Genomic DNA, 21,541 nt, shown 5'->3' with positions numbered 1-21,541 from the left:
ATACCAGCATGTCCCTATCAGACACAGCTGCAGAAGATACCTCAGATTTCTTGCAGGGCCAGAGCATTGTCAATTCTCAGCATTGCCATTTGGCTTATCTACTGTGCCCAGAGTATTCACAAAATGCCTGGCTTCAGTAATTGCTCATTGCAGGCTCCAGGGGATACAAATTTACCCGTACCTGGACGACTGCCTCATACAAGCGGACGACAAATTGATGTTGACAAAAAAAACTGGATTATGTCATACGATTACTTCAAGCTCTGGGATACACAGTCAACTTCCAAAAGTCAAGACTGCAGCCATCCCAGCAAATAATCTTCTTAGGAGCCAAACTAGACACAGCCTCTCAGATGGCTTACCTGACAGAAGACAAGCAAGAGAAGTTAACTCATTACTTCAAAGGTTTAGCAAAACTCACCCAGATGACTGCAAGGAGATTCCTACAGGTCCTGGGTTGCATGGCATCCTGCATTCTCCTGGTTCCATTAGCAAGACTACACATGAGAAAGCTTCAATGGTACCTAAAAAGCATTTGGTCTCAACACAGCAACAACTTGGAGACAATCATACCGCTCATTCCATGCCTACAAAAGGAATTCCTATGGTGGGCCTCGGTGAGCCAGGCAAACACAGGTATGTCATTCAAAAAATCACAGATAACACAGACCATGACCACAGACGCCTCAGACCTTGGATAAGGGGCGCACATGGAAGGCAGGTGTATACAAGGACAATGGTCTCCAAAGGAAACACATCTGCATATAAACCAAAAGGAAATGCTGGCAGTGATGCATGCCATCGAGGCCTTTCAACACCAACTCCAGCAAGGCCATTTACTGATATGGACAGACAACACCACTGTGATGTGGTACATAAACAAGCAAGGGGGCACCCACTCTTAACCCCTTTGCAGACTGACAATGCATCTTTGGGAGAAATCACTGAGCCTAAACATCCAGTTACAATCCCAGTTTGTTCCAGGAAAAGACAATGTGTTGGCGGACAGCCTAAGCAGGAATTTCACAGATCCACACGAGTGGAGGTTACATCCGAAGGCCTTCAGACAACTCACTTCGACATGGGGCAAGCCAGAAGTGGACCTATTTGCCTCTCACCTCAACCATCTTCTACCAAAATTCTGCACAAGGACATACCATCCAAAAGCTTGGAAAATAGATGCCCCCTCATTCAACTGGAACTCCCTAACAATCTATGCATTCCCACGTCTGCCACTGATGACCTCAGTATTACTAAAGATCAAAGCAGAGACCCAAGGGAATCATAATAGCTCCGGACTGGCCAAGACAACACTGGTACCCACTACTACGGAGCATATGTCACACCAGGAGGTGGGCCCTTCCCCAATGGCCTCTACTTTTGACTCAACACAATTTCGAAACAGTGCATCCAAATCTTCAGACACTGCAGGTAACAGCCTGGGAGATCCCATAAATAACTTCAGCCTATCTCTCTCCAAGGAAGTTCAGCGGATACTAACAGAGGCTCAAGACCATCCACCAGAAAGGTTTACTTAGCAAAGTGGAAAAGATTCAGCAATTGGAATACCAGCAAGGGACATGATGCATCATTGTTGAACATCCCACTCATCTTGGAATATTTGGCAGATATGTTAAAGAACGGCCTCTCATATTCTTCCATAAAGATACATGCATCTGCTATTTCAGCTAGATACAACACTGATCCTCCTGTTTTTTCACACCCTTTACTAAGGCAATTCCTCAGGGGAATCAAGAACATTAAGCCACCAAGAAAGGCCCCAGTGCCAGCCTGGGACCTCAATTTTGTCCTAGAAAAACTGACTCTACCTCCATTTGAGCCAGCAGCTTCAGTTGACTTGCAATATGGAAGACAGCTTTCCTGTTGGCAATTACCTCAGCAATAAGGGTTTCGGAGCTACAGGCCCTAATGGCAATACCACCCTTTATTATTTTTCACAGAGACAGGGTTTCATTAAGGACCAACCCTACTTTTATGCCAAAGGTGGTATCTAGGGTTTCTTTAAATCAAGCCTTTCATCTGCCTGCTTTCTTTCCCAATCCTGAGAATAAGGGGGAAAGACTGTTGCATACCTTGGACATTCACAGACAACTTCGATACTACCTGGACAGAACCAAGGCCAGTAGGAAGTCTGAACAACTTTTTGTAGCTTACGCCCCTGCAGTCCAAGGAAAAGCAGTTTCAAAACAGACTATTTCAAAATGGATTGGACATTGCATCAGATTCTGTTATTCTTTTCATGGAAAGACTGATGTCCTTCAAGGATGCATCTGCAGTCATAACAAATGGGTTGTCCTGTCGTCAGGCAGCCCTTCGGTCGGCCGGATTCCAAAGTCTGGGTCCGGCTTCGGCTGATGTCGCACTTCACCCGACGTCATCTCTGCTGGTCTTCGGGTATAAAGGCATCAGCCGACGCCATTTTCCTCAGTCTTTCTTGCCGCGTGGCGCCCGAAGCAGAAGCTGTTCGCAAGTGCCGGTCGGTCAGATCCAGAGATTACTACTACCGAATACTACTTCGAAGACTTCTAAAAAGCTAAGTACCCCGTTGGGGACTCTTTCTTGCCTCAGCCGATGTCAGAAAAAGTAAATAACTGTTTAACTTGTGGGAAACAAATACCTCATAAAGATTTCCACTCTTACTGCCCACCTTGTTTAGGCCCAGACCATGATGTAGCAGCCTGTTTAGCCTGTGCTTCCTTCAACCGACGAACGCTTAGGCGTCTGTCGGAGTTTGCTGAACAGTTTTTCGGCTCAGATTTTGCGTACATTATGCCATCGGATCCTCCGACTACCCAAATTGTTAAAAAACACAAAGAAAAAGACCGACACTCGCGGTCCGCGGTCTCGGCCGAAACCACGGTTAAGCAAGCCGCGAGTGTCTCGGTTTCGGACGAAACCGAGAAAACGGGTCAATCTTCAGCCGAATCCATGACTACTACTGAGGCTCCTGCTACCTTAGTTGAATCGGCCTCTGAAGGTTTGCCTACTACTGTGGTTCCTAGTGAAATATCAGACACCATCCCTTTGGATGTCTCTACCCCAGCACGTGGTGCTGCTAGGCCTCCTCCAGCCATGTCTATAAAGGCCTTTGCCAGGGCTAAAGCAGCCAAAACTGTTAAATCAGTGCCTGTTAAGACCCCTCACATAGGCCCACTTCTAGTTCACAAATGCTTACTCTGGCAGAGGATTTAATCTCCTTAATTAGGGATCCCAATCTCACCCAGACAGGGCCTCTCAGCCTCCAGAAAAGAGACCTAGAGCAGAGCCCCCCGAGCCAGTGTCCTCTGATGATTCTTCGGATGACTCAGACATTACAGATCAGCCAGAGGGTCCTTTTTCTACTTTTGAAGATTCCGATGCTGAAGAATCCATTCCATCTGCCTCTCCACCAGAGGAATTTTCCTTTGGGGAAACCTTACATGCCATGAGAGAACAATTCCAATGGCAGGGACAAGATTTCTCAGATTCAAGAAAAAGGCTTAGGACCTTTCTGCACTTACCACAACATAGGCCCTTAGCTATACCTCCAGTTCGGCCTGTTGTGGATGATGCATTTAATGATGTTTGCACTGCTCCTGATACTTTACCTCCAGCCCCTGCCAAACCAGATAGATTTTACAGGGTGCCAGACTCTCATCACCACCTATACAAGGCCCCACTTGCAGATCCTGAGACTATATCCCAGGGGCCTAAGGCAGTAGCTTCGACCTCAGCAAAAAACCCTCTCCCTTCTGAAAGGGAATCCAGGTCCTTAGAGATGGGGAAAAAGTTTACACCTCTGCTACTCTCTCAGCTAGAGCTTTAAACTGTCAGTTTCACATGATCCAATACCAAGAGTTTATGCTTGATCAGTTAACTAAGAAGCTGTCCTCTGATGACTCCTTAGATAAGAAATATGTTTTAGAAATGGTGAATAACATTCAGCAGGTTAGTAACCATTCTTTAAAATGTGGCTATGATGCACTGGAGGCTTCATTTAGATCGGCCATGACTGGCACAGTGATAAGAAGGCATGCATGGTTGAAGGAACAGGTTTTGCCGGATCATGTTAAAGCAAAGCTGTTAGATGCTCCTATGGATAAGGCCAGTCTATTTGGTACACCTGCTCCGCAAGTAATGAAGAAAATGGAAGAGAAGGCAAAATCTGTACAAACAGTTAAGGATTTCTTACAGGTTCAGCCCCCAAGGTTTAGCAGGAACTGGCCTGCAAAAATTGGTCCTTTCCAGACTCCTCAAAATCTCAAAGAGGCAGGAATAGACGCTCTAGAGGCAGAAATCAATCCAGAGGAGGTGCCTATAGAGGACGCCAGTGGCAAGGCAATAGCCAGAGAGGCACAGACACAACCACTGCCACTGCAACAGGACAATCACAGTGACTTGACTCTGACACCGCCTACCAGGGAGCAAATAGCAGCACCTTTAGGCGGAAAGTTAGCCTTATTTTCGAAAAATTGGCACCATATCACAAAAGACAAGTGGATTTTGCAAACCATAGACCAAGGCTACAGGTTCCACTTCCACACCTTACCAGTAAAAAAGAGGAATGCCAAACCTACCTACAAATCAAAAAACAGAAGCTCTAAAGCAGATAGCTCAATTAACAAAGATGAGAGCTGTGGAAAGAGTACCAATAACACAACAGGGCAAAGGATTCTACTCCAGACTCTTCCTAGTACCAAGAAAAGAGAAAAGTTGGAGACCTATTCTCGACCTGTCCGCCTTAAACACATACATCATTGTACCAAAATTCAAAATGCTGACCCTACAGCAACTTCTTCCCATGCTGGGCAAGGAGTGTTGGCTGGTAACTCTAGATCTCAAGGAGGCATACCTGCACGTCCCCATACGACCAAATTGCAGAAGATACCTCAGATTTCTTGCAGGATCAGAGCATTATCAATTCTCAGCATTGCCCTTTGGCTTCTCTACTGCGCCCAGAGTATTCACAAAATGCCTGGCATCAGTAATCGCTCATTGCAGGCTACAGGGAATCCAAATTTATCCATACCTGGACGACTGCCTGTTACAAGCGGACAACAAAAGCAAGCTGACAACAGATTTACAAAGAGTCATTTGCTTACTACAAGCCCTGGGATATACTGCAGGCCTTGGGCTTCATGGCATCATGCATAACCCTGGTTCCCAATGCCAGACTGCATATGAGAAAACTACAGTGGTACCTAAAGAATTTATGATCTCAACACAGGCACAGCTTAGAAACCGAAATCCCACTAATCCCATGCCTGAAACAAGAGTTCCTATGGTGGGCTCAAGCATGCCAGTCAAACCCAGGCCTTGCCCTTCCACAACTTTCAAGCAAACCAAACCATCACAACGGACGCCTCAGACCTAGGCTGGGGGGCGCACATGTTGGACAAGTGCATACAAGGATTGTGGACTCCAGACCAGCTGCACCTGCACATAAACCAAAAAGAAATGCTGGCAGTAAAACTAGCAATCCAGAAATTCAAACCATTCCTCAAAGAAGGCCATTTAATGATAAGGACAGACAACACCACAGTCATGTGGTACATCAACAAACAGGGAGGCACTCATTCATACCCCCTATGCAGAATGACTCTGGACCTTTGGAATATGGCTCTGAGCTACAACATCCAGTTACAGGCAATATTTGTGCCGGAAAAGAAAACACCCTAGCAGACATGTTAAGCAGAACCACCTCGGATGCTCACGAATGGATGCTACACCGGACATCTTCAAGGCCATCACAAAGAAATGGGGAATGCCACAAATAGACCTATTCGCATCCCCACTCAATCACCAGCTCAAAAAATTCTGCACAAGGACATGCCACCCACTAGCATGGAAGGTGGACTCTCTATCCTTCAGTTGGAAAGGCCTGACAGCATATGCATTTCCACCTCTTCCTTTGATGCACAAGGTACTACTGAAAATCAAAGAGGAACGTCCAAGGATAATTCTGATAGCTCCGAATTGGCCAAGACAACACTGGTATCCTTTGCTGAGGAGCATGTCTCAGGGGAGAATGTGGCCAATACCCCTGATGCCTTTGATGTTAACTCGGAACAACTACAGCATCATGCACCCAAACCTAAAAACCTTGCAACTGACTGCCTGGAACATCACATAACAGCTACTAACCCAGACTTATCCCAAAGGGTTAAAGACATTATCCTTGAAGCCCGCAGACCTTCAACAAGAAGGAACTATGCAGGAAAATGGAAAAGGTTTGTCATTTGGAGTACTGAAAGAGGAAAATATGTCTCGAACATAGATATTGCTAACATCCTGGAGTACTTGGCAGAGCTTCTACATACGGGCCTGTCCTATTCCTCCATCAAGATACATGCATCAGCTATTTCCGCAGAATACAGCTTCTATCCACCTGTCTTTTCGCATCCTCTACTCAGGCAATTCCTCAGAGGGATCAAGAATGTAAAACCTCCTAGGAAACCACCATTACCAGCATGGGACTTGAACTTTGTGCTAGAAAAATTGACACTCCCTCCATTTGAACCAGCAGCAACAGCAGATCTTCAACACCTATCATGGAAAACTGCTTTCCTACTGGCAATTACTTCAGCAAGGAGGGTTTCGAACTACAGGCCTTAATGGCAGTACAACCCTTCCTAATCTTCCATCAAGATAGTGTCCATGAGAACTAATCCTACATTTATGCCTAAGGTGGTATCCAGAGTGTCTTTAAACCAGGCAATCCACCTACCTACCTTCTTTCCCAATCCACAGAACAGGGGAAAGGCTGCTGCATACCTTGGATGTACATAGACAGTTACGCTACTACCTGGACAGAACCAAAAGTAACAGAAAAACTGACCAGCTTTTAGTAGCCTATGCAACAGGAAGGGAAGGAAAAGCAATTTCCAAACAGACAATCTCCAAATGGATAGGAAATTGCATAAGATTCTGTTACTCCTACCATGGAAAACCAGTTCCACAGAACATAAGACCTCATTCTACAAGGGCTACAGCCACTACCACAGCTTTCTTACAAGGAGTGGCAACCAAGGACATTATTGAGGCGGCTACTTGGACCTCCGTGCATACATTTGCCAAGCATTATAATTTACCTCTATACTCTAGATCCCGAGCAGGGTTTGCCACTGCTGTATTGCAAGGGATCCTAACTACACCATAATTCTTCTTCCTCCTCCCCTAGTTTGGCTATGGTATTCTACCCATTTGTTATGACTGCAGATGCATCCTTGAAGGACATAGTACAGTTTTGTACCTACCATAAATGTAGATGTCCGAACAGGATAGCATCTGCAGTCAGGATTACCCACCCTCCTTCCCCTCTGTGGTACTCCTAGGGTATTTACCCTCCTAATAGCTAGCTGGGGGGGGGGGTCTCTTATGGTGTATTTGTTTGTATATATGTACATACATGCTTATTTTTTGTTTGCCTTCTACTATTTTGGAAACATTGGCATTTATCCAAAATTTAGCTTTCCTAGAGGGCAACTGGCATCTGGGGCAAGAAACACTGAGGAAAATGGCGTCGGCTGATGCCTTTATACCTGAAGACCAGCAGAGATGACGTCGGGTGAAGTGCGACATCAGCCGAAGCCGGACCCAGACTTTGGAATCCGGCCGACCGAAGGGCTGCCTGATGACAGGACAACCCATTTGTTATGACTGCAGATGCTATCCTGTTCGGACATCTACATTTATGGTAGGTACAAAACTGTACTTTCCAGCCAATGTCAGACCACATTTCACCAGAGCTACAGCCACCTCTATAGCATTCTTGAGGGGTGCCTACTAAGGACATTCTAGAAGCTGCTACATGGAGCTCCGTGCATACATTCTCCAAACACTACAATCTCCCTCTATACTCCAGATCCAGAGCAGGCTTTGCTTCGGCAGTCCTGCAGGGTTTGATTGCCACACCATCTTTTTCCTAGAGCATTCCTCCTCCCCCAGCTAAGCTATGGTATTCTACCCACATGTTATGACTGCAGTTGCATTCTTGAAGGACATAGTACAGTTTTGTACCTACCATAAATGTAGATGTCCGATAGACATGCAACTGCAGTCGGATTTTCCCTCCCTCCATACCCCAAATGGCGTCGGCTGATGCTTATGTACTCCAGCCGCTCTGACGTCGGAGAGAAATGCGACATCAGCCGACGTCGGACCCAGACTTTGGAATCCGGCTGACCGAGGGCTGCCTGAGGCAGGACAACCCACATGTTATGACTGCAGTTGCATGTCTATCGGACATCTACATTTATGGTAGGTACAAAACTGTACTTTTCTCCATAAAACAGTTCCTAAAAAGCAACCTTCACCACAGAACCTCTTGGAAAAGAGTTTTGAGACTTTGTGCTGGAGAAATGTATCCCACTGTCTTTCAGCCAGCAGCTACTGTGTACCCCTCAAATCTGTTATCTGGAAATTTGCTGTCCTTGCCATCAAGCAAAGTTGTTACCAAGTCTCTCAGCACTAATGTGCAGCAAGCCATTTCTCGTTTTCCATAAATGCAGACAGAATTTGCATGCTATCCCCTTGTCTATGCCAGAAGTACTGGTAATGTCTTTAAAACAAGCAGTTCTGCTGCTTGCCTTTCTTGCACTTTGAGAATAAGAAAATTTGTAGGCTCTCTGTACATTCAAAGATAACTGAGATATTAGTTGGGTAAAGCATGAGGAGGTGAGAAAATGCAGCTGTTTCTTCCTTTGCAGCTAATGAGTGTGTGCCATTGCCAAGCAAATCACTCTAAATATCTAGCTCATTGTTATCCTATAGATTTTAGACTCAGCACTTCATTAGGCCACATTTCCTCCATGGATGTAGTGGTTGCTGCTACATTCCTTAGAGGTGGGTGAGTATCCAGGACAATTATCAAGGCAACCACGTGGTCCTCTGTGCACACACCTTTCAAACCACCACAGGTTGGACATTTAGTTTAGAGATCTGATGTCCTCTTCATTACTCCTCACAATAGGGCCTCTAACCCAATCCTCTGATCCGGTTCAGCCACATTCTCCAGACTTGGATCAAGTCTTGAGCTCCTCCTTCTTACCCATAATGCACTACACCCACCCAAGAACCTCGGATATCCTTCGCTGCTTCAACTTCTGGATGTGGATCTCTGCTCTCAAGCTGTGGTCACTAATTTAATCACCAAGTGCAAGTGTTTCCTTTATCCTTTCGCTTCCCTTCTCTTGAGGCAGTCTGGGTCGACCTGCTTTGCACTCAGAAGCCTGGACACACTTTTGAGACACAATGCCTGGGTAATGAGCATAATATCCAGAGGCAGCTACATGCCCTTTTTTTCTCCCCCCTCCAAACACCAAGAAACTTCCCGATGTGTCTCACAGAAGGAGCAAGCAGCACAGGAAGTTCAAAAACTGCTTCAAAGAGTCATCCAAGAGGTCCTGCTCGAACAGAGAGAATTCGGAACCTACTCCCGCTTCTTTTTTGTGCCGAAAAAGACAGGGGACCTAAGACCCATACTGGATCTAAGCAAATTTGAATCATTATGTAAAGAAGTCGCAGTTCCAACTGGTAACCGTCCAGTCCGTTCTGCCACTGTTGTGCAAAGAGGATTGGATGTGCTCGGTAAATCTAGAGGATGCATACTATCACATCAAAATAAACAGGTGCACCAGAAGATACCTGCCCTTTTGACTGAGAGCTAGTCACTTTCAGTTCAAAGCACTGCCCTTTTGGCTCACCACAGCCCCCCTGGGTATTCACCAAATGTATGGCAGTTGTAACAGCTCACATGAGAATCAAAGGATTCTGACTGTTTCCAAACATAGACGATTGGCTCATTACTGCCCTCACTAGGCATCAGCTTACCCAAGCCAGAGATTACCTAATTCAACTCTCACATTCCCTGGGCATCACTATAAATCTAAACCGATCCAATCGGATTCCTGTGCAGAACCTAGAATTCATAGGAACACAGTTGAACTTGAGGGATCAAATAGCTTCTCTTCCCTTACACAGCATAACAACAGTGAGAAATGAAGTCCGTGAATTACCATCCCACCAGTCGTCGTCCCCCCCCCCCCCCCCGCATGGCTAGTCTTGCAAGTCCTAGGATCCATGTTGGCAGCAATTTTGTTAGTTCCTGTAGCAAGGTTTTTCATGCAAATTCATCAGTGCACATTAGCAGTACAATGGTCCGTTTTCTACCAACCACTATCCTTTCCCATGAACTTGACACCAAATCTGCAACAACATATCTGCTGGTGTGGTCAGTCAAATCTCCTATAAACTATGCCCTGGATCACTGGTCAACATGACAATATATTGGACCTGGTCATCACCAACATGAAACCACTGCATGTTACTCAAGAAAGGTTCACAGTCTGGTGGACCCCTGCCATAAACAAGCTAGACAATAAAAGGAGGAAACTAGTGCATAAGTGTAAAATCCCAAGAAGGCAAGGAGGAAACTAAGGGCCCATAACCATACCAGAAGAATGTAGTGCCCCAGCAATCACTGAAAATGAACTAATCCCTCACCTAAACATACTGTTCAAACCCAGCATCTCTACAGGCTACAAACCCAAGACATTGGGAACCTTCAAACATTGGACCCTACCCAGTTTGGCTTTAAGGGCAGATCATGCCTCCTAAACCTAGTAGACTTCTTTTGAGACAGTTACAAGGCTTTAGACTAAACAGCCTACCTAGACCTTGCAAAGACTTTAGACACCATTCCCCATTTCTATTCTTCTAGAGCTCACCACAGCCTGGGCTCAGTCTTGGGACCCCTCCTGTTCGGTATATACTTCTCAGGTACAGGCAAGCCCAGGACTATGGCACTCTCCACCTGATAGACATCCTCCAGAAGGGTCTCACTGAGACGGATACCTGGTGTCAAAATCATGGCCTCAAGCTAAATGCCAAAAGTGCATAGTCATCCCCTTTGGAAAAACAAAGTACCCATGATCTAAGTAGTATTCCCTAAATACAGAAAATGTAATAAGGGATCTCGACCAGAGAGTATAGTAAAATCTCTCTTGATAATCCTATATTGCCAAGGTGGTTAGAAAATCCTTCTGTGTGGCCCACCTAATCACAAAAGGGTTTGCATCTGTTATTGTGCATCACTCATCAGACCCATCATAGAGTACAATGCCCCATTTGGGATGTACCTTACAAGACACCTGCACCAGCTGGAAAGACCACAGAAGTACCTCACCAAGAGGATTACTGGCCTGAAACATATGCCCTATGCAGCCCGACTGAAGAAACTCCAGCTGTACTCTGCTTACTCAGAGGTGATCTTTGCCTGACATACAAGGCCATGTCCAACCCAGAATTGATGGACATGTCACCTAAAAAAAAAAAAAAAAAACAAATCCCCAAGAGCCACATGCTCTAGGGATTTAAATCTCACCACAATGATAAATAGGACATGCTGGAGGGATAGATTCTTGTCCCAGAGACTCCCCATGCTTTGGAACAGGATTCCAATCTACATTAGGCAGAGCCCCTCACTAACACTCTTCAAGAGAAACCTTAACGAGTGGATGGGAAACAGAAAATTTACCCTGGGGATCACTGCAGTGGCTCTGCTGGACAGAGGAGCAGGGAACTAATGGCTTTGCTGGACTGAGGCACAGAGAACTAATCTAAGAGGGTGGTGAACGCCAACACATTCTGGCTAGGCTTATAGATGCTCTCGGGCAGATAGGCTAGTACTTACCTATGAACAAAACAAATACAACAATTGAAACAAACTCTCTAGAAATATAAGGATATATAAAAACAGTACCATGAATAAATGAGGTACAAGTGTAAAACTTACCCACCACCAGTATATGCCATAAACTTTGAGTTTACAGTTTTCATAGTGCAGATAGTGATGTATAAAGTGAGCTATGCAGAGAGTTATATAAATAACGAGGATGTGTTGCACATAAATAAATTACCCATTTAGTGGGTTAGGCTACGGGTTTGTTCAGCAGTCTGATAGCGTTTGGGAAGAAGCTGTTATGGAATCTGGATGTCCTGCATCTAATACCTCTGTAGCGCTTCCTTGCATATCGGTGTCCTCGAGATGAGAGCAGTTCTAACGTTGCAAGCCTTTCAGGACACTCTCCCTTTAGGAGCTATTGCAGTTTCCACAGCCAACATGTCTCTAGTCTGGCTCATCAACAAGCAAGGAGGAACCCGTTCTTAACCTTTGTGCAGGAAAGGCATGAGGGTATGGGAATGGGCGATAGCTTTGGACTGCCTTCTGTTTGCAACACACATTCTGGGGAAAACCAGTGAGCTGGTGGACAGACTGAGCAGATCTATCCTGATTCCAAATAAGTGGTCCCTCAATCAGTCAGTGACAAACATGATTTTCAACTGCTGGAGTCTGTCTTGCTGCTACCTTTTTGCCTCTCCCCTCAACAACAAATGCAGTGAGTTCTTTGCTCTGATCCCCCCCTCCGGAGGAGTTCCCGAGGGACGCTGTGGTGCACAGTTGGCCGCCAGGTCTCCTGTATGCATATCCTCCTCTTCCGGTCATCCCAAAATTTTTTCAGAAGCCACGCAGGCTGAAGAGCTCAGTCGTACTCAGTGCCCCCTTCTGGCCTCGACATGTATGGTTCCCTTTCCTCTGGTTGCATCTGAAATATCCTCTGTGGATACTGGAGCCAAGACAGGGACCCCCTGTCTCACCCATCAGGAATGCATCACCCAAGCCTTCACACCCTCAGGTTTGACCGCATGGTTTCCTCCACTTCCAACCATAGTGAAACAGTCCAGGCTTGCTTCCGTGGTCTGTCATAATCCTAGCCTTACAAAAGGTTTCAACTAAACGTTTGCACCAGTAAGTGGAAAATGTTCACTGTTTGGGCTACACATAGAAATATCGATCCTTTCTCAGCACCAGTCTGATATTTTGCTTTTCCTTAGTACCCTGTTTAAGGAAGGAGCTAGCTTCTCTACCCACCCTGTTTAAGGAAGGAGCTAGCTTCTCTACCCACCCTGTTTAAGGAAGGAGCTAGCTTCTCTACCCACCCTGTTTAAGGAAGGAGCTAGCTTCTCTACCATTAAACTTCAATTTAGCTGCCATTTCTAATTTTCATACTAGCCAATCTCATTGTCTGTCCACCTTTAGATTATGCAAAGCCTTTATGAAAGGTATTTTCTTGCTGACACCTCCCACTAAGGACCCCTCCCCACCTTGGGACCTCACATTCGTGCTACAGAGTTTGACTCTGAGACCCTTCAAGTGCGACATGAAGTTTGTTATGGAAGACCATCCTATTTGTAGCAAGAGAGTTTCAGAACTAAAGGCATTGTCTTCCAAACATCCTTACATTATCTTTCACAGAGACAGTGTTTCTGTATGTACCAATCCTTCTTTTTGCCTAGAGTAGCCATGGAAAACAATATCAGTCATTCCATTCACTTCCCTGTGTTCTTTCCAAATTTTTCTAACTAAGGAAAGTATATTCTGCATCTTCTCGATTGTTTATAGACGAGCTATGTTTCTGTTTGCACAGAACTAGGCCGCACAGGAACTCAGACCAGTTATTTGTAGCTTTCTATGCTAACAAAGTAAGCATGCAGAGTGGTTTCTAAGATAACATTAACAAAATGGATTACTGGTTGTATCTCCTTCATTTATTCACAAAAGGGCTTAGAACTGCCCCGACTTCCTAGGGCACATTTACCAGGGCTATGGCTACTGTTTCTGCTTTCTCAACTGCAACCTCCACTGATGATAGTAAAGCAGCTACATGATCCAACAATCACACCTTTGTTGCACACACTAAATTAGATATCATCAAGGAGCAGGGCTTCTTTCGGCTCGGTGGTGCTCCGGCATATCCTTACACAAGGGCCACCCTGGAATCATGTAACTGGGTTCTCTGACTGTATTGTGAGGAGGAATGAAGAGGACAACAACCGATTTATAAAGTTTTTTTTACCTTAACTTGGCATCTGTGTTGTCCATCTTCATTCATCCTCACTTTCCCATCCAGCTTATCCCCCTGCCTCATTCTTCTAGAGGATTATGGAAGATGATGGGACGCTTGGGCAGGTGAGGCTCTCAGACATGGGACCTTTCTTCTATCCTGTCATGGTTATGGATTTATGGTAATCAGCAAACTCTGAGGTGATTGGGTGGGTGTAGTGCTTTACTGGTAAAGAGCAGGAGCTGGAGAGTTGGATCCAAGTCTGGAGAATCCGGCTGAGCTGGATCGGATCCACGACCCTATTGTGAGGAGGAACGAAGATGGACAACGGATGCCAAGTTATGGTAAAACACAACTTTCTATTTCAGCTGGACTTACCTCTGCCATTTTGCAAAGGCTTCTCCAGAACGGTTCTGGATCATAGCACGCTTCCTTTTTGGGAAGCAACATTTTGAAATCTACCCATCTGTTATGATCCACATAAAGCCATAGTGACCATAATAGATGTTTGAATGGTATCACATTGGCAGTAGTTATGTGCTGTTTATTCATATGTCCACCTTGGTGAGCATCTTGGGGCTGGTTTGGTACCGAAAACCCTGCCATATCTGGTCTTTTTCTTTTGCTATATTCTTATGGGGCTCTGGCTCATTTTGTTTCTGTTCATACTTCCATGAGAGAACCATTTTTTGGGGGTTTTCTTAACCATTTTTGACTGGGCAAGTTGTTGGGGAACCCTCTCCTGGAGAGGGCAGTGGGTCCAGTAATAGGCAAGTATCAGCTTAATACTATAGATATTCAGATGTCTGGTAGAAGATGGCTATTTTCCCAGCCACTGGAGGAAAGGTGTACAGCTGTGTTTGGACAGATATTAGACCGTTATAATTTACTTGTATAGTTTTACTTTTTTTTGGACCCAGTTGCATTTCTCATGCATGTTCCCCAAACTTGTGTGTGTATATATGTATGCAGTCTAACTGCAGTATTGTTTTGCACCGATTTTTTTTTTCTAAATGATCCTTTTAAAAGAGTATGTATATCTGAACAATCAAAGCCTAAAATCTACCTTAGTTTTAAAAATATATCATTGGTCTTGGAATTCCTGTGTTGATACCACCCCTACAACCACTGACAGCAAACACATCCATTTTGGGGTGGGAGGTATTATCAAAGCAGGGCAGTCCAGGTTTTGTGGACTGGAAGCCAGGTTGCACATCAGTATGCTGGAACTGAGCGCAGTCCTCCTAGGCAGTTCAGGACTTGCTACCTCAGAGAGCTGTTGCCATGCTCATTGACAACATGGCAGTGGTATGGTCCATAAACAGGGTGTGACTTTATCTTGCACTCATGGCATCTCTGCTTAGAAGTATGTGAAATGGCCATAATGTACTGGGGACATCCAGCATGATTGCAGACAGGTGTGCGCAAATTGTCCCACCAAGAAGATGGCACAGATCATATTTTGGAGGTGAGGCGCAGACCCTGTTGTGATAGCCTTGCTTCACCGTCAAACAGCAAATGCAAAGATTTGGCTTCCTAAGGAAAGATGCTGAAAAGAAGTCCCCATGGGACACATTTTCCCACAGTCCACCCCTCCCCTTTTATGCATTCCCACCCTTTCCTGTTATAACCAGGTTCTTCCAGAAAGCAAAGATGTGCAGTGCAAAGATTATTCCAACAGCCACAATCTGCCTGAACCAGATTTGGTTCCCTTTGTTGTGGCCTTACCTGATGAGAATCTGCTTCTGCAGCACCCTTATTGGCTGTAACATCAGCCAAAATAACCTCATCCTAATATTAGTTCTTTTCATTTAACTGTGTGCTTTCTCCAGTTCCAATGTTGGCCAGAGATCCATCATTTCCCCAAGAGATTAGCTCATCTGCTTCTCAAAAGCCTTCTGCATGAAAAATATACAAAGGGAAATATAATAATTTGTTCTTATGGGCTGTAAACAAGGGTCTATATTCTGTCTCCACTTCTCACTAACGGGTACTACACAATCTGTGGTGGAAGCCAGGGGTGTGAAAATGAAGGGGAGTGTAGTCCCAACAGGGATTAGGGACAGTGACACAGCTGCTGCAGATGCAGGCTGATGCCTCAGCATGTCCCCATTGTACACCTGCCCTTTGGACAAAACCAAGAGGACCATAGGGGTAGGGTGAAAATTGGGTAGGGTGTTTAAAAGAGGGTGGGGTGCCATAGGATGAAGCAAGTGGGATGTGGGACACTAGAGCAGGGTGCCATAGGATGAGGCAAGTGGACACAAGTCATTAGTGGAAAACATTGCTATTCTTGCATTATATTGCAGCTAGCAGCTCCTGAATTTCCTATATCCTCTGTAGCAATCCCACAAGATGTGGAACTCATTTTTAAAATGAGTGTTCCATTCTAGACCATCCATGGTAAGGCCTGCATCCTCCTGGAACTTAAATTTCATCCATGAAAAATTGACTAAGCCTCCTTTCAAGCCAGGCAGTTCTGTGCCTGTCCCAGAGACTTCCCATACTCTGGAACAGACTACCTATGTCAAACAGAGTTCCTCATTAGCAGTCTTCAAGAAAGATCTTGATTGGATGGGTAATAGGAAATTCACCCCGAGGATCACTTCTGTGGTTCTGCTCGACAGGGGCACAGGAAAATAATTTTCTTGGGTGGCGAAAGCCAGGGTACCTTCTTGGCTAGGCTTGTATAGGCCCTAGGGCCAATAGACTAGTACCTACCTATGAACCTGAAATGCTCGAATTGGAGGGTCATCTTTCTAGTGACAGTTCTTGAAGGGTTTCAGGCTTTGTCATCCAGATATCGGTATTTGTTTTTTCATTCAGACAGTGTGGCAGTTTGAATTCCTCCGTCCTTTATGGCCAAAGTAGCTACCCTCGACCAGTCTGAACCAGCCCATTATTCTCCATATTTTCCAATACCAGGTGCACTACTTGAATGCATATTGGAACTTATAGCTACACTGTACCAAAGACTGAAGGAGGGTGAGCATTTTTATTTTCTGTTAAGAAATAAAAGGTGAATTAAGGCAGCCTTTCAAAATGACAATGAATTTGCATTTTTTACTGTTCATTTATCGGTCCTAATGTGCACCATTTCAGGTCTCGCCATATCAGCAGCCATTCTTCAAAACTTACCCTTGCAGGACATTACAGCAGCTGCTTACATGGTCAACCTTGCATACCTTTGTAAAGCATTAATTTAAGCACCCTGTCAAGGGTTGTTTGCATTCACCATTCCCAAAGGCTTGCCGGCTTAGGCTACCCAAGGCTAGCTTGGGATTCAGTCCACCTGTTCCAGTGTTTACACAGGACCAGATTAAATACACAAGCCCACACATACTTACTAAAAAAGATAGATTTAGCTGGTCTCTGGACACTGGGAAACCTGCCTGGAGAAGAGAGCATATGTTGTAACTTTAATAAACATTTCAAAGTGAGTGCATGTGCGTACAAGTAGAGAGCATGTGCAGGCAACAGTGCCATTTTGAGAAAACAGCCAGAGTGTTAATGTGTATGAGTGCAATACTCAGTCTTTTGATAATTTTGCTACTAAGCCTCAGTCTTGATGTTTGTGTATAATAACGCTGCTTGATCCAAACCCACAACTGTTAATTTGTTTTATACTGACTAGAAGAGCGACTAGGTGTCAGAACTGGGATAGAGTGTGCAACTTCAAGCCATGAGGTGCAGAGTTAACAGTGAAGGTACATTGAGCAGGTTGGGTGATACAGTGCTCAAACAATTTAATAAAAAAAAAGGCCAGAAATGAACTGCAGGTAACCAAAACTCACATAAATATCTTGTAAAGAAAACTATACGAACCATTTGCAAAGCACAAAATGCATTATTAATCAAACGAGTAGTGCAAAACGTATTAAATGGCACAAAACGCATTATTGATTAAACAAAATGTTTGAAACCATGATAGTTGATAGAATTATCAGAAATACTTGGGCGGGTGTTCAGAGTTGCTTCCGATTTGCTTAACGAGCACAGGAAAAGTATAACGAGCATGTTAAGAGGTCAAACGAGCGCAACAAATACAATAAAAGGGCAAAATAAGCATAAAGCAAGGCGACTGCATGCTTTTTTAGTAAGCCATGTTTTGACGTGAGCTACTATTTTGCATCAACCATAGGCTTTCAAAGTATACTGTTCGAAGTATCTGTGTGTGAAGTGTTTGCAGCGTGTGCTTTATTACAGTACAATTATTTCAAAGTGTTTACTGTGTGCAAAGTAGTTATTTTGCAAAGTGCAGTCAGAATGCAGTCATTTTGAAAAGTTTCTTGCGCTGTGTACATTTTATTCGCAAAGAGCAGTCATTTCAAATCGTCTCAACACTGTACAGGATTATTTCGCAAATTACAGCCGTTTCGAGAAGTTTCTTGTGTTGTGTACAGTTCATTTGCAGAGTGCAGAATTTTGAATTGTTTCTTACACTAAGGAGTGGTTTTAGAAAGTCTACTGGTTTCAAGTCTTCTTGTGCTACACAGACTTTTTTCTTTTTTTACAAAGTACCATTATTTTGAAGTCTGTTTTGCTATTGGGCATTATTAAAAGTTCTGGCATATGTGTGTGTTCATACATTATTCCAAGGATCTTTATTGATGTTTGATATGGCAGAGTCATTTCGCAGATGCAGTCCACTTGTTTGATCATAATATTGCAGAGAATTGGAGAGTATTTGAGCAGGAATATGATATTTTCATACAAGCAGCTTTTTCTGATAAAGTTGCACATATGAGGTCATTTATTTTGCTTAACTTAGTGGGGTCAGAAGCCATTGAGAGAGAGTGTTCAGTTGTGTATGCACCAGCAGTATATGCAGGAGAAGGAGAAAATTGAGATATATTGTACAAGCTGAATCAAGGGAGGATCCGGAGTGTTTGAAACGCAAATTTAGAGGAATGTGCAATCCCCAGACAAATGATACAGTGGAGAGGCGAATATTTTATACAAGAGAACAAAAGCCAGGAGTAACTTTTGCAACTTATATTACTGACTTGAGAAACAAAGCTAAAATGTGCAGGTCTGGTGATTTCAAAGATGAGCTGATAAAAAACAGGCTTGTGTATGGTGTTAATGCTGCAGTTAGAAAGCTTTGCTTTATAAAAACCAGGCTTGTGTATGGTGTTAATGCTGCAGTTAGAAAGCTTTGCTTTGCCACAGTGATTTTAACTTTGAGCAAAGCTATATAGATTTGTCAGATACATGAGCTTACACGAAGGTACACAAATACAATTGCAAGTGATAAGAGCATGGTTTCCAGCAGCTTCTAGATCAAACATAGCATGCAGCATGTCACTAATGGAAACCGGCCTAAGCACATGGTAACTGCAGCAGGATTTCCAGGGAGAACCCGTAACAGCCATTCTTGAGATGCCAGCTCCAGACAATTTCCAAGCCTTAATATTTCTTTTGTATGGTTAACTATTTGGGGAAGTTTATACTAGATTTTAGTGAAATTTCATCACCTTCGAGAGTGTACACTCAAAATTGTTGCTTGGTCATGGTTAGAACAACACCAGGGAGCATTTGATGACCTTAGAAAATTGCCAGTCCACCTAAGTTAAGATACTAAGATGTCCACAAAACAGTAATTCCTTCCTGTGATGCTTCAACATTCGGCCTTGGTGCAGTTTTTCTTCGAGGGCTGACAGCCTATGGATCTAGAACTCTTACCCAGACTGAGATGCAGTGTGCTCAAATGGAGAAGGAACTTACGGCAGTTGTGTTCGCATGTTCGAAGTTCCATGATTATATTTATGGCCAAGTTGCCCAGATTGAGACTGATCATCAGCCTCTAGTCACTATTTTAAAGAAGCCTATGCACACAGCTTCAGCAAGACTGCAAATAATGATACTCAGATTGCAAAAGTACAATTTCAAAATGGTTTATACAAAAGGCAGATTTATCTGGCTGATACCATATCCAGATCGCCCAGAAATACCACAGGAAAGCTTGATGCAGAAAATTTTGACTTTGATGTCATGGAAGTGCATAATTCTTCTACAGCAAGACTTGAGCTAAGAGATCATACAAAGACTGATCCAGTTTTGCAAAAGCTGAACCACTTCATTAATTTTAGATGGCCGTCAAAGCAATTTTGTGTACCAACAGAAGTGCAACCTTATTTTCTTTACAGAGATGGGATGTTAATGGAAGATGGTATAATTTTCAAAGTTCCTAAAGTTGTTGTTCCTCCTTCCTTACAACATGAGTAAATTCTGATTTTGCATTGTGACCACCCAGGTTCAGAAGCCACCTAAAGAAGGAAGAGAGGACTAGTATTTTGTCCTTCTCTGTCAAAAGACATTGATAAAGTGCTTTCATCTTGTTCAATATGCACTAGTACTAAACTGCATTGCAAAAAGAGCCACTTCAGCTAGACAAGTTTCCTGAACTACCTTGGTCGACATTAGCCACCGACATATTTGAGTGGAACACGGTCATCAGAAATAACTTTGTGGACTACCATGGACTAAGAAGTGACGTTTCAACTTACTAATAACAGTACTGGACATTAGATTAAGTAGCAAATCTATCTCAAACCAGTTCGAATAAGAGTCTACCAACACTAAGCAAGTCTGACTGCTGGTCTGCAACAAGCTTGATCTGAGGGGAGGAGGGAGACTGGGGCATCATGGGTAGGGGAGGAGCTTGGTCTTTGGATCTGATGCTGGAGTATGTGGCGGAGTCTGATCCGTGGTGGATCCAAGTCCCTCAAGTTGAAGACAAATGATGAGCAACAACTCCGATGGAACGTTATGGTAAGTACTTACTTTTGTGGCGTATTATATTTTGTTGTCATTGAGCGCATAGGATTTGATGCAGGACTTTAGCTTTAAGGCATTTACCTTATTCACATGGTTGTGTAGCCATGGGGGAATTGTATTAAAATAAGATGGGCTTCCCCCACATGTTTCAAAGGTGTTGCCCCCTGTTTAGAAAAATGTTTCATGCCTTTTGCATTTTTCCCCCTTGGAATTGCTTTGTCATTTATTGTGACAGTGGGTACAGAGAAAGTGGCTTCGGTGAAATAACCTGAATCGACATTTTGAAGAGAAGCAGATGAGTTAGGATCTCTTTATTGTACTCTTCTCCTCTAGTTATCCTGTGATGGGAATAGAGTTGTTGTGTTTCCAATAATCAAATAAACTTGCTGTTTTACTCTATTGGTGTATGGGAATACCATAACACATAATGGTAAAGGCTCTTGCAAGGTTAACTGCAGTTGAATGATTTGCAGGAATGTGTCCTCTCTTTTTTTTACAATACTGGTCATGTACTGCTGTTGAACGAGGAGACTTACCGAAATAGAAAGGGGCAATGGGAAGCAAGCTGGTGTAAATTTTGCAGTGCATTTGAGATGTACACTGAACTCTAATTGTATGACTGGCCTTCATTTAAGTTGCAATAAAACAAGCCTATCATTCTGTCCTGAATTGGCTAAAGCCAATAATGAAAAAATGGGTGGATGTTTTTGAGTACAGCTTTTTTTTTAATTTAGTGTTGATTTTGCACATTGCCTCTAATAATCCTGTATGAAATAGAGGTCATGTCACCCTAGACACACACAAATATGAATATGTTGACATGTCTAGGTTGCATGATATGTACTGCACCCCTCCCT

General features: G+C 43.9%; 1 protein-coding gene across 7 annotated transcripts in view; it reads left to right on the top strand.

The window, feature by feature from the left end:
- Positions 1–21,541, top strand: part of EIF4G3 (eukaryotic translation initiation factor 4 gamma 3) — a 3,593,176-nt gene that overhangs the window by 381,743 nt on the left and 3,189,892 nt on the right. The gene's annotated exons all lie outside the window — the stretch shown is intronic.

Source organism: Protopterus annectens, chromosome 2.part1 (assembly GCF_019279795.1).
Source record: "Protopterus annectens isolate FY-2018-M chromosome 2.part1, PAN1.0, whole genome shotgun sequence".
In the NCBI taxonomy this organism is placed as follows: domain Eukaryota; kingdom Metazoa; phylum Chordata; order Ceratodontiformes; family Protopteridae; genus Protopterus; species Protopterus annectens.
The sequence above is the reverse complement of the archived record's forward strand: the minus strand, read 5'-3'. Positions and strand labels throughout refer to the sequence as shown.